Source organism: Aotus nancymaae, unplaced genomic scaffold, assembly GCF_030222135.1.
Source record: "Aotus nancymaae isolate 86718 unplaced genomic scaffold, 86718_ANA_hifiasm-v0.15.2.pri h1tg000081l, whole genome shotgun sequence".
Classification (NCBI taxonomy): domain Eukaryota; kingdom Metazoa; phylum Chordata; class Mammalia; order Primates; family Aotidae; genus Aotus; species Aotus nancymaae.
Genome location: NW_026988496.1, coordinates 1,453,818 through 1,468,162, shown reverse-complemented (window position 1 = coordinate 1,468,162; position 14,345 = coordinate 1,453,818). Strand labels below are relative to the sequence as shown.

The 14,345-nt window shown below is 45.7% G+C and overlaps 1 non-coding gene across 1 annotated transcript; it reads right to left on the bottom strand.

The window, feature by feature from the left end:
• Nucleotides 1–10,498: 10,498 nt before the first annotated feature.
• LOC135271563 (U6 spliceosomal RNA) lies at nucleotides 10,499–10,605 on the bottom strand. The gene has a single exon (XR_010339688.1). It is a non-coding gene; the product is annotated as a U6 spliceosomal RNA (small nuclear RNA).
• Nucleotides 10,606–14,345: the final 3,740 nt, after the last annotated feature.

Sequence of the window (14,345 nt, the reverse complement as noted above, 5' to 3'; positions counted from 1 at the left end):
CTCAACATATACTTGAATCCTTGGCTGCTCTGCTTGTGGAGGTGCCTGGTCACTGTCTTTCAAGTTGAGGGGAGCTGATCTAACGGGGTTAAGTGGCATATTATTAATTCTAGATGCAGTGTGGTGCCCCAAGAATGGGTTCTGAAGTCACATCAGATTTCTAATCTCAGCTCTGCCACATTTTAGCCAGGTGACTTTGGACAAGTGACTTGTCAAGTGAAGGGCCTTAGTTTTCTCATCTTTAAAACAGATAAGGAAACAGTCTAAATGTCCAATAATAGGGGATTTTGGTTATACAACGGATGTAGTCATTAACAACCACGTTTTAGGCCGGGCACAGTGACTCACGCCTTTAATCCTGGCACTTTTGGGATGCCGAGGCAGATGGATCCCTTGACCCCAGGAGTTCCAGACCAGCCTGAGCAACATGGTGAAACCCGTTCTCTACAGAAAATAAAAAAAATTAGCAAGGTGTGGTGCTACACACCTGTAGTTCCAGCTACTCGGGAGGCGGAGGTGTGAGGATCATTTGAGCTGGAAGGCAGAAATTGCAGTGAGCTAAGATGGCCCAACTGCACTCCAGCCCAGGGCGACAGAAGAGCACTCTGTTTCTTTGATTGATGAAAAAAAAGTTCATCAACATTGAACTTTTCAGCTCAATGTTGCAGTGAAGCCAAAACTGCTCTAAAAAATAAAGTGGGCCGAGTGCCGTAGCTCCTGTAATCCCAGCACTTTGGGAAGCCGAGGCGGGTAGATTACTTGAGCCCAGGAGTTCAGGACCAACCTGGGCAAGCCCGTCTCTACAAAAAATACAAAACAATTGTCCCGGCATGGTGTCCTGCACCTGTATTCCCAGCTATTCTGAAGGCTGCGGTGGGAGGGTCCCTTAAGCCAGGAGGCAGAGATTGCAGTGAGCCACAGTTGCATCACTCCACCACTGCAGCCTGGGTGACAGAGCAGGACGCTATCTGAAAACAAAAACAAAAACAAGGCTGGGCGAGGTGGCTCACGCCTGTAATCCCAGCACTTTGGGAAGCCAGGCGGGCAGATCGCCTGAGACCAGGAGTTCGAGACCAGCCTGACCAACATGGTGAAACCCCATCTCTACTAAAATAACAAAAATTAGCCAGGCGTGGTGGCACATGCCTGTAATCCCAGCTACTCGGGAGGTCAAGGCAGGAGAATCGCTCCAACCCGGGAGGCAGAGGTTGCAGTGAGCCGAGATCGCGCCGCTGCACTCCAGCCTGGGTGACAGAGACACTGCATCTAAAAAACAAAACAGGCCAGGCGCGGTGGCTCACGCCTGTAATCCCAGCACTTTGGGAGGCCAAGGCGGGTGGATCACGAGGTCAAGAGATCGAGACCCTGTAATCCCAGCACTTTGGGAGGCCGAGGCGGGTGGATCACGAGGTCAAGAGATCGAGACCATCCTGGTCAACATGGTGAAACCCCGTCTCTACTAATACAAAAAATTAGCTGGGCACGGTGGCGCGTGTCTGTAATCCCAGCTACTCAGGAGGCTGAGGCAGGAGAATTGCCTGAACCCAGGAGGCGGAGATTGCGGTGAGCCGAGATCGCGCCATTGCACTCCAGCCTGGGTATCAAGAGCGAAACTCCGTCTCAAAAAAAAAAAAAAAAAAAAAAAGAGATCGAGACCATCCTGGTCAACATGGTGAAACCCCGTCTCTACTAAAAATACAAAAAATTAGCTGGGCATGGTGGTGCGTGCCAGTGATCCCAGCTACTCAGGAGGCTGAGGCAGGAGAATTGCCTGAACCCAGGAGGCGGAGGTTGCAGTGAGCCGAGATCGCGCCATTGCACTCCAGCCTGGGTAACAAGAGCAAAACTCCGTCTCAAAAAAAAAAAATAAAATGAAATAAAAATAAATAAAGAAATAAATAACAAAACAAAACAAAAACTAATGGAGTGAGGTACAGAGGATTTTTAGAATAGCAAAAATAATTTTCATGATATTTTAATCATGGATACACGTAGGTATACATTTGTAAACCGCAAGCTTTCGTTAGCAACAATGTCTGTTTTTTGTTTTTTTTTAATCTGATGTGTCAATGTAGGTTCATCCATTGTAACTAATTTACCACTCTGGTCAGGATATTGGTAGTCACAGAAGCTGTGCATGCATGGGGGAAGGAACTATATGGGAATCTGTACCTACCTGTCAGAAAAATACTGTTTTGTTTTTTTTTTTTGAGACAGAGTGAGACTCTGTCTTCCAGGCTGGACTGTAGCGGCTGTGTATTGCCTTGCTGCAACTTCTGCCCCTTGGGTTCAAGCAATTCTCAAACCTCAGCCTTCCCAGTAGCTGGGAATACAGGCATGTGCCACCATGCCCAGCTAATTTTTGTATTTCTAGTAGAGACCATGTTTCACTATGTTGGCCAGGCTGGTCTTGAACTCCTGACCTCAAGTGATCTGCCCATCTCAGCCTCTCAAAGTGCTAGGATTACTAAAGGCGTGAGCCATCACTCCCGGCCTTGTATTTTCTAAACTATTCTACTGAGTACCTATTGTTTTTATAATCAGGAAAAAAATATTAGCCCTTAAAAATAAGGGCTGGGCTAGGCATTGTAGCTCACACCTATAATCTCAGTGGCTCACGCCTATGATCCCAGCACTTTGGGAGGCCGAGACAGGCGAATCACAAAGTAGATAGAGAAACCCCATCTCTACTAAAAATACAAAAAATTAGCTGGGTGTGGTGACAGGTGCCTGTAATCCCCGCTACTTGGGAGGCTAAGGCAGGAGAATCACGTGAACCTGGGAGGCGTAGGTTATGGTGAGCCAAGATCTCTCCACTGCACTCCAGCCTGAGCCACAGTGTGAGACTCCGTCTCAAAAAAAATAAAAAATAAGGGCTGGCCAGGCACCGTGGCTCACACCTGTAATCCCAGCACTTTGGGAGGCTGAGGGGGATGGATCATTTGAGGTCAGGAGTTCAAGATCAGCTTGACCAACGTGGTGAAACCCCATCTCTACTAAAAAATAAAAAAATTAGCCAGGCGTGGTGGCAGACTCCTGTAATCCCAGCTACTCAGAAGGCTGAGGTAGGAGAATCCCTTGAACTCGCCAGGCGGAGGCTGCAGTGAGCCAAGATCGCAACTGCACTCCAGCCTGGGCAACAAATCGAGACTCTGCCTCAAAAAAAAAAAAAAAGAAAAGAAAAAAGAAAAAAAGAAGGGCTAGACCCTGGCACCGTGGCTCATGCCTGCAATCCTAGCACGCTGGCAGGCCGAGGCGTGTGGATCATGTCAGCCCAGGAGTTCGAGACCAACTTGGGCAACATGTCTCTACAAAAAACACAAAAATGAGGCTGGAGAATCGCTTGATCCCAGGAGGTCAAGGCTGGGAGGATCTCTTGAGCCTAGGAGGCAGAGGTTGCATTGAACTCAGATTGTGCCACTGCACTCCAGCCTGAGCAACAGAGCTAGTTCTTGTCAATTAAAAAAAATAAAATACCATCCTGGCTAACATAGTGAAACCCTGTCTCTACTGAAATACAAAAATTAGCTGAGTGTGGTGGCACGCGCCTGTAGTCCCAGCTACTTGGGAGGCTGAGGCAGGAGAATTGCTTGAACCCTGGAGGCAGTGGTTGCAGTGAGCCAAGATCGCACCACTGCACTCCAGCCTGGCACCTGGTGACAGAGCAAGACTCTGTCTCAAAAAATAAATAAATAAAATAAAATAATAAAATAAAGGGCCCACTGCAATATAATCCCAACACTGGAAGGGCGAGATGGGTGGCTTGCTGAAACCCAGAAGTTTGAGACTAGCCTGGGCAACATGGAGAAACCCCAGCTCTACAAAAAAAAAAAAAAATACAAGAATCAGCAGGACATGGTGGCCCATGCCTGTAGTCCTAGCTACTCGGGAGGTTGTGGTGGAAATATGGCTTGAGCCTAGGAGGTGAGGCTGCAGTGAGCTGAGATCGCACCACTGCACTCCAGCCTGGGCTACAGAGTGAAACCCTGTTTCAATACATAAATAAATAAAATAAAATATTCCAGGCAGACAATAGCCTTTCAACATCGTTTTAACTTTTTTTTTTTTTTTTTTTTGAGACAGAGTCTCACTCTGTTGCCCAGGCTGGAATGCAGTGGCTCCATCACAGGTCATTGCAGCCTTGACCTCCTGGGCTCAGGTGATCCTCCTGACTCAGCCTCCTGAGTAGCTGGAACTATGGGTGCACACCATCACGTCCAGCTAATATTTGTATTTCTTGTTGAGATGCAGTTTTGCGGCCAGGCACGGTGGCTCACGCCTGTAATCCCAGCACTTTAGGAGGCCGAGGTGGGCAGATCACCTAAGGTCAGGAGTTCACCATGTTGGCCAGGCTGGTCTCAAACTCCTGACCTCAGATGATCCAACCACCTCGGCCTCCCAAAGTGCTGTGATTACAGGGAGGTAATGTGATCATCACTGGGAGATGACCACTGCTATTTTCGCTCTGTTGCCCAGGCTGGAGTGCAGTGGTGTGATCTCAGCTTACTACAACCTCTGCCTCCTGGGTTCAATCGATTCTCCTACTTTAGCCTTCCAGGTAGCTGGGACTATGGGCACATGCCACCATGCCCAGCTAATTTTTACATTTTTAGTAGAGACGGTGTTTTACTATGTTGGTCAGGCTGGTTTCGAACTCCTGACCTCAAGTGATCCGCCCGTCTCAGCTTCCCAGAGTGCTGGTTACAGGTGGGAGTTACCTCACCCAGCCCTGTTTGTTTTTGAGACAGGGTTTCTGTCACCCAGGCTGGAGTGCAGTGGCATGATCATGGCTAACTTCAATCTTGACCTTCCAGGCTCAAGTCATCCTCCCATCTCAGCCTCCCAAGTAGTTGGGAGGACAGGTACACGCCATCATTCCCAGCTATTTTTTGTTTTTCATTTAGTAGAGATATAGTCTTACTGTATTCCAACTTGACCTCCCAAGAATTTGGGATTACAGGTGTCAGCCACTGCTCCTGGCCATGGATTCTTTTTTTTTTTTTTCGAGATGGAGTCTCGCTCTGTCATCCAGGCTGGAGTGCTGTGGCACAATCTCGGCTCACTGCAACCTCTGCCACACAGGTTCAAGTGATTCTCCAGCCTCAGCCTCCCAAGCACCTGGAATTACAGGCCTGCACAACTATGCCGGGTACTTTTTGTATTTTTTGTAGAGACAGGGTTTCACTATGTTGGCCAGGTTGGTCTCAAACTCCTGACCTCAGGTTATCCGCCCACCTCAGCCTCCCAAAGTGCTGGGATTATAGGCATGAGCCACCGTACCCAGCCGGATTCTTACTCTTATTCTTTTTTTTTTTTTTTTTTGAGACAGAGTTTCTATTGCCCCCAGGCTGGAGTGCAATGGCGTGATCTTGGCTCACCGCAACCTCCGCCTCTTGGGTTCAAGCGATTCTCCTGCCTCAGCCTCAGCCTCCCCAGTAGCAGGGATTACAGGCATGCACCCCCATGCCTGGCTAATTTTGTATTTTTAGTAGAGATAGGGTTTCACCATGTTGCCCAGGCTGGTCTCAAACTCCTGAGCTCAGGCAATCTGTTCACCTCAGCCTCCCAAAGAGCAATGACTACAGGCGTGAGCCACCACGCCCGGCCCCCCAGGGTACTTTGGAATGCTACAAAACACTAACACTAAGAATAAGAGTGGCTGGTTTCACCATGTTGGCCAGGTTGGTCTCGAACTCCAGGCCTCAAGTGATCTGCCTGCCTCGGCCTCCCAAAGTGCAAGGATTACAGGAGTAATCCTTGAGAGAACCACCATGTTGGCCCTGAAACACTGTTAAAAGAAATTAGGGCCGGGTGCGGTGGCTCACACCTGCAATCCCAGCACTTTGGGAGGCTGAGGAGGGCTGATAACCTGAAGTCGGAAGTTCAACACCAGCCTGACCAACATGGAAAAACCCTGTCCCTACTAAAAATACAAAATTCGCTAGGTGTGGTTGCAGTGAGCTCAGATCCTCCCACTGCACTCCAGCCTGGGTGACAGAGCAAGACTCTCTCTCAAAAAAAAAAAAAGGCTGGGTACGTTGGCTCATGCCTCTAATCCCAGCACTTTGGGAGGCCGAGGTGGGTGGGTAGCTTGAGACCAGGAGTTCAAAACCAGCCTGGCCAACATGGCCTAACCCTATCTCTACTAAAAATACAAAAATCAGCTGGGTGTGGTCATGCAGGCCTGTAATCCCAGCTGCTCAGGAGGGTGGGGCAGAGAATTGCTTGAACCAGGAAGGCAGAGGTTGCAGTGAACAATTGTGCCACTGCACTCCAGCCTGGGTGACAGAGCAAGATTCTGCCTAAAAAGAAAAAAAGTTCTGGGCGCGGTGGCTCACGCCTGTAATCCCAGTACTTTGGGAGGCCAAGGCAGGTGGATCACCTGAGGTCAGGAGTTCGAGAACAGCTTGGCCAACATGGTGAAATCTCGCTCTACAAAAATACAAAAGTTGGCCTTCCAAAGTGCTGGGATTACAGGCGTGAGCCACCGTGCCCGGCCTTTATTTTTTTTAATTAATTTTTTTTTTAAGACGGAGTTTCATTCTTGTTGTCCAGGCTGGACAATGGTGTAATCTCCACTGTGCAATGGTGTAATCTCCACTCACTGCAACCTCTGTCTCCCAATGATGTGATTCCCTTGCCTCAGGTGTCCAAGTAGCTGGGATTACAGGTGCCCGCCACCACGCCCAGCTTTTTTTTTTTTTTTTTTTTTTTTGGTATTTTTAGTAGAGACAGGGTTTCGCATGTTGGCCAGGCTGATCTCGAACTCCTGGCCTCAAGTGATCCACCTGTCTCGGCCTCCCAAAGTGCTGGGATTACAGGTATGAGCCACCACGCCGGGCCAATTTTTGTATTTTTTAAAAATCTTATGTATTTATTTATTTTCCTCCCAGCCTTAAACAACCACCATGCTACTTTCTGTCTCCATAGATTTGCCTACTTGGGACATTTTACGTAAATGGAATCATATAATATGTGGATTTTTGTGGTTGCCTTTGTTCACTTAGCATTTTTTTTTTTTTTTTTGAGATGGAGTCTTGCTCCATTGCCCAGGCTGGAGTGTAGTGGCATGATCTCGACTCACTGCAATCTTGCCTCTTGGGTTCAAGCAATTCTCCTGTCTCAGCCTCCCGAGTAGCTGGGACTATAGGCGCCTGCCACCTTGTCCAGCTAATTTTTGTATTTTTAGTAGAGATGGAGTTTCACCTTGTTGGTCAGGCTGGTGTCAAACTCCTGACCTCAGGTGATCCACCTGCCTCAGCCTCCCAAAGTGCTGGAATTACAGGCATGAGCCACCATGCCCGGCCACTTCACATATTTTCAAGGTTCATCCACATTGTAGAATGTATCATAGTTCATTCTTTTTGTGGCTGAATTATATTCCATTGTATGGAATATGGTCATATTTTATTTATCCATTTATCAGTTATACATTTGGGTTTTTTCCACATTTTGGCTATTATTAATAATGCTGTTATAAACATTTGTGTACAAGTTTTTGTGTGATCATACATTTTCAATTTTCTTGGGTGGATAACTGGCAGTGGAAATGCTGGGTCACATGGCAACTCTATGTTTAATTTGAGGAACTGCCAGACTGTCTTCCAAAATAGCTGTACCATTTTACATTCCCACTAGGAAGGTTCCAGTTTCTTCACATCCTCGTCCACACTTGTTACTATCTGACTTTGATTCTAGCCATCCTAGTGGTTAAGTGGTATCTCATTGTGGGTTTGATTTGCATTTCTCTGATAACTAATAATGTTGAGCATCCTTTCATGTACTTTGAGCCTTTTGTATATCTTCCTTGGAGAAATGTCTATTTATAATTTTGTCCATTTTTGAATTGGGCTATTTGTCTTTTTTTTTTTTCTTTTGAGATGGAGTTTCACTCTTGTTGCCAGGCTGGAGTGCAACGGCATGATCTCAGCTCACTTCAACCTCCACCTCCTAGGTTCAGGAGATTCTCCTGCCTCAGTCTCCTGAATAGCTGGGACTACAGGCATATGCCACCACGTCTGACTAATTTTTGTATTTTTAGTAGAGACAGGGTTTCACCATGTTGGCTAGGCTGGTCTCGAACTTCTGACCTCAGGTAATTCACCCACCTCGGCCTCCCAAAGTGCTGAGATTACAGGCGTGAGCCACCGCACCTGGTTTATTTGTCTTTTTATTATTGAGTTGTAAGAGTTCTTCGTATATCCTGAATACAAGCCCCTTATCAGATGTATGATTTACAAATATTTTTTCCCATTCCGTGAGGAATTTTTTTCATTTTCTTAATAATGTAATTTGAAGCATCAAAGTTTCAATTTTTTTTTGCCCTCACCCCCACCCACCAAGTTTTGATTTTTTTTTTTTTTTTTTGAGACAGAGTTTCGCTCTTGTTACCCAGGCTGGAGTGCAATGGCGTGATCTCGGCTCACCGCAACCTCCGCCTCCTGGGTTCAGGCAATTCTCCTGCCTCAGCCTCCTGAGTAGCTGGGATTACAGGCACGCGCCACCATGCCCAGCTAATTTTTTGTATTTTTAGAAGAGACGGGGTTTCACCATGTTGACCAGGATGGTCTCGATCTCTTGACCTCGTGATCCACCCGCCTCGGCCTCACAAAGTGCTGGGATTACAGGCGTGAGCCACCGCGCCCGGCCTTTTTTTTTTTTTTTTTTGAGATGGAGTTTCGCTCTTGTTACCAGACTGGAGTGCAATGGCGCGATCTTGGCTCACCGCAACCTCCGCCTCCTGGGTTCAGGCAATTCTCCTGCCTCAGCCTCCTGAGTAGCTGGGATTACAGGCACGCGCCACCATGCCCAGCTAATTTTTTGTATTTTTAGTTGAGACGGGGTTTCACCATGTTGACCAGGATGGTCTTGATCCTTGACCTCGTGATCCACCCGCCTCGGCCTCCCAAAGTGCTGGGATTACAGGCGTGAGCCACAGCGCCCGGCTTCAAGTTTTGATTTTTTAAAGACATCCCCGCCACAAAGTTTCAATTTTGATGTGGTCCAAGTTATCTATTTTTTTCTTTTGATGTCTTTGCTTTGGGTGTTATATCTAAGAATTCACTGTCAAATTCAAAGTCATGAAGATTTATCCCTATGTTTTCTTTTTATTTTATTTTATTTTATTTATTTATTTATTGCATTTTAGGTTTTGGGGTACATGTGAAAAACATGCAAGATTGTTGCATAGGTGCATACGTGGCAGTGTGATTTGCTGCCTTCCTCCCCTTCACCTATATGTGGCATTTCTCCCCATGCTATCCCTCCCCAACTCCCCACCCCCTGCTGTCCCCCCCACTCCCCCCAACAGACCCCAGTGTATAGTGCTCCCCTCCCTGTGTCCATGTGTTCCCATTGTTCAACACCCGTCTATGAGTGAGAACATGCGATGTTTGATTTTGTGTTCTTGTGTCAGTTTGCTGAGAATGATGGTTTCCAGGTTCATCCATGTCCCTACAGAGGATGCGAACTCATCGTTTTTGATGGCTGCATGATATTCCATGGTGTATATGTGCCACATTTTTCCTGTCCAGTCTATCATCGATGGGCATTTGGGTTGGTTCCAGGTCTTTGCTATTGTAAACTGTGCTGCAATGAACATTCGTGTGCATGTGTCCTTATAGTAGAACGATTTATAATCCTTTGGATATATACCCAGTAATGGGATTGCTGGGTCAAATGGAATTTCTATTTCTAGGTCCTTGAGGAATCGCCACACTGTCTTCCACAATGGTTGAACTAATTTACACTCCCACCAACAGTGTCAAAGTGTTCCTATTTCTCCACATCCTCTCCAGCATCTGTTGTCTCCAGATTTTTTAATGATTGCTGTTCTAACTGGCGTGAGATGATATCTCAATGTAGCTTTGATTTGCATTTCTCTAACGACCAGTGATGATGAGCATTTTTTCATATGCTTGTTGGCTTCATGTATGTCTTCTTTTGTAAAGTATCTGTTCATATCCTTCGCCCATTTTTGAATGGGCTTGTTTGTTTTTTTCTTGTAAATCTGTTTTAGTTCGTTGTAAATTCTGGATATCAGCCCTTTGTCAGATGGGTAGGCTGCAAAAATTTTTTCCCATTCTGTTGGTTGCCGATTCACTCTAATGACTGTTTCTTTTGCCGTGCAGAAGCTGTGGAGTTTGATCAGGTCCCATTTGTCTATTTTGGCTTTTGTTGCCAATGCTTTTGGTGTTTTGGTCATGAAGTCCTTGCCTACGCCTATGTCCTGAATGGTGTTGCCTAGGTTTTCTTCTAGGGTTTTTATGGTGTTAGGTCTTATGTTTAAGTCTTTAATCCATATGGAGTTAATTTTAGTGTAAGGTGTCAGGAAGGGGTCCAGTTTCTGCTTTCTGCATATGGCTAGCCAGTTTTCCCAACACCACTTATTAAACAGGGAATCCTTTCCCCATTGCTTGTTTTTATCAGGTTTGTCAAAGATCGGATGGTTGTAGATATGTTGTGTTGCCTCCGACGCCTCTGTTCTATATCTCTGTTTAAAAATATGGAACGCTTCACGAATTTGCGTGTCATCCTTGCGCAGGGGCCATGCTAATCTTCTCTGTATCGTTCCAATTTTAGTATATGTGCTGCCGAAGTGAGCACCCCTATGTTTTCTTCTAAGAGTTGTATAGACCAGGTTCGGTGGCTCAGGCCTCTAATCCCAGCATTTTGGGAGACGGATGTGGGTGGATCACTTGAGGTCAAGAGTTCGAGACCAGCCTGGCCAACATAGTGAAACCCTGTCTCTACTAAAAATACAAAAATTAGCCGGGCATCGTGGCACATGCCTGTAATCTCAGCTACTCGGGACTCCATCTCAAGAAAAAAAAAAAAGAAAGAAATTAGAAAATGTGAGTCCTTGGCCTGATAAGAGCTTGTTAAAAAAAAAAAAGAAAGAAATAAAAGAAAAAAAGAAAGTGTGAGTCCTCCAATTTTGCTCTTGTTTTATTTATCAAAGTTGTTTTGGCTAAATGTCCCTGGCAATTCCATATGAATTTTAGAATCAGCTTGTCAAATTCTACAGATAACCTAGGATTCTGATAGGGATTGCACTGAATTTGTTGGTTAACTTGGGGAATATTGCCATTTTAACAACATTAGGCCTTCTGATTCACAATCACCAGATGTTTTTCCATTTATTTAGATCCCCTTCCTTCCTTCCTTCCTTCCTTCCTTCCTACCTTCCTACCTTCCTACCTTCCTCTCTCTCTCTGTCTCTCTCCTTTTCTTTCTTTTTCTGAGTTTTGCTCTTGTTGCCCAGGCTACAGTGCAGCAGCATTATCTCAGCTCACTGCAACCTCCTACTCCCAGGTTCAAGTGATTCTCCTGCCTCAGGCTCCTGAGTAGCTGGGATTACAAGCATCCGTACCACGCCTGGCTGTTTTTTTGTATTTTTAGTAGAGAAGGGGGTTTCACCATGTTGGCCAGGCTGGTCTTGAACTCCTGACCTCAGGTGATCCACCCACCTCGGCCTCCCAAAGTGCTAGGAGTACAAGCGTGAGCCACTGCACCTAGCCCTAATTTATTTATTTATTTATTTCTCAAGACAGAGTCTTGTTCTGTCACCCAGGCTGGAGTGCAATGGTGCAATCTCAGCTCACTGCGACCTCTGCCTCCTGGGTCCAAGCAATTCTCCTGCCTCAGCCTCCTGAGTTGCTGGGATTACAGGCGCACTCCACCACGTCCAGCTAATTCTTTTTGTGTGTGTGTGTGTATTTTTAGTAGAGACTGGGTTTCTCCATGTTGACCAGGCTCGAACTCCTGACATTGTGGTCTGCCTTCCTCAGCTTCCCAACGTGCTAGGATTACAGGCGTGAGCCCCCCCACCCGGCCCTAATATCTTTTAACAGTGTTTTGAGGCCAGGCACAGTGGTTCACTCCTGTAATCCTTGCACTTTGGGAGGCCGAGGCAGGTGGATCACTTGAGGCCAGGAGTTCAAGACCAGCCTGGCCAACATGGTGAAACCCTGTCTCTACTAAAAATACAACAACAACAAAAAAAAAATTAGCTAGGCATAGTGGCTTGCATCAATAATTCCAGCTACTCTGGCGGCTGAGGCTTCAATGATTCCCAAGGAGAATCGCTTGAACCTGGGAGGCAGAGGCTGCAGTGAGCTGAGATTAAGCCACTGCACTCTAGCTTCGGTGGCATAGTGAGACTGTATCAAAAGCAAAACAAAACAAAACAAAATTCTGTAGTATTCAGAGTATAAGTTTTGTACTTCTGCTGTTACGTTTATTCCTAAGCATTTTATTATTTCTGATGCTATTATAAATGAAATTCTTTCCTTAATTTTTTTCTTTTTGTAGTACATGTCATGGCTGTGGTGTTTCCTTAATTTCATTTTTTTTTTTTTTTTTTTTTTTTTTGAGACAGAGTTTCGCTCTTGATACCCAGGCTGGAGCGCAATGGCGCGATCTCGGCTCACCGCAACCTCCGCCTCCTGGGTTCAAGCAATTCTCCTGCCTCCGCCTCCTGAGTAGTTGGGACTACAGGCTGAGCCACCATGCCCAGCTAATTTTTTTTCCATTTTTAGTAGAGACGGGGTTTCACAATGTTGACCAGGATGGTCTCGATCTCTCGACCTCGTGATCCACCCGCCTCGGCCTCCCAAAGTGCTGGGATTACAGGCTTGAGCCACCGCGCCCGGCCAATTTCATTTTCAAATTGTTCACTGCAAGTGTATAGACATATACTTGACTTTTGTATGTTGACTTCTGTATATCCTGAAACCTTGCTGAATTCATTTCTTTGTTCTAATAGGGTTGTTTTAGTATGTTCCCTATGATTTTCTATATACAACATTATATCATCCGCAAATAGATACAATTTGACTTCTTCCTTTACATTCTGGATACTCTTTATTTCTTTTTTTGTCAATTGCTCTGGCTAGCATCTCTAAGTACAATATTGAATACAAGTGTCTCTTCCTTTACATTCTGGATACCTTTTATTTCTTATTTTTGTCAATTGCTCTGGCTAGCATCTCTAAGTACAATATTGAATACAAGTGTCATTCACTATAATCCTTAAAGCAGAGTGTTGCACACTGAGCCATTCACTTTTTCTTGATTGATATTTCTTGTGTATCTAGTTACTCATTATTTATCGACGACAGAAATCCTTAGTATTGATAAATCCCAATTATCATGTTCAGTACCTTGAAAGTATTCAAATAGTATGTAATTGATAATGATACATAGAAAAAAATGGCCTCTCAGCTGGGAGAGGTGGCTCAGGCCTGTTATCCCAGCACTTTGGGAGGCTGAGGCGGGTGGATCACCTGAGGTTAGCGGTTCAAGACCAGCCTGGCCAACATGGCGAAACCCCATCTCTACTAAATATACAAAAATTAGCCAAGCGTGGTGGTGCACGCCTGTAATCCCAGCTACTTGGTAGGCTGAGGCAGGAGAATCGCTTGAACCCAGGAGGTGGAGATTGCAGTGAGCTGAGATCAAGCCACTGCACTCCAGTCTGGGCAACAGAGCAAGACTCTGTCTCAGGAAAAAAAAAAAAAAAAAAAAAGAAAAGAAAAGAAAAGAAAAAAGTGGCCTCTCAAAACCTTGCTTGAGGGCCGGGCGCGGTGGCTCAAGCCTGTAATCCCAGCACTTTGGGAGGCCGAGGCGGGTGAATCACGAGGTCAAAAGATCGAGACCATTCTGGTCAATATGGTGAAACCCCGTCTCTACTAATACAAAAAATTAGCCGGGCATGGTGGCGCGTGCCTGTAATCCCAGCTACTCAGGAGGCTGAGGCAGGAGAATCGCCTGAACCCAGGAGGCGGAGGTTGCGGTGAGCCGAGATCATGCTATTGCACTCCAACCTGGGTAACGAGCGAAACTCCGTCTCAAAAAAAAAAAAAAAAAAAAAAAAAAAAAGAAGGACTTTGCAGATATGATTAAGTTAAGGATCTTGAGATGGGGAGATTATCCAGGTGGGCCCTAAATGCAATGACAAATGTCCTGATAAGAGAGAGAGAAATTTGATACACACAGACAAGGAGAAGGCCATGTGATGACGGAGGCAGAGATTGGAGTGAAAGGGACACAAGCCAAGGAATGCCGGCGGCCACCAGAAGCTGGAAGAGACAAGAAACAGATTCTCTGCTAGAGCCTCCGGAAGGAGTGTGCCCCTATCAACACCGTGATTTCATCTCAGTGATAATGATTTCAGAATTCTGTCCTTCAGAACTGTGAGAAAATAAGTTTCTCTTGTTTTAAGCCACCAAATTTGTGGTAATTTGTACAACCGCCCAGGAAACTAATAAATTGATTTTCTAAAATTCAATCCTATCATAAATGGAAAAAAAATTATTTTCTCTGTCTCTATATATCATTCCATC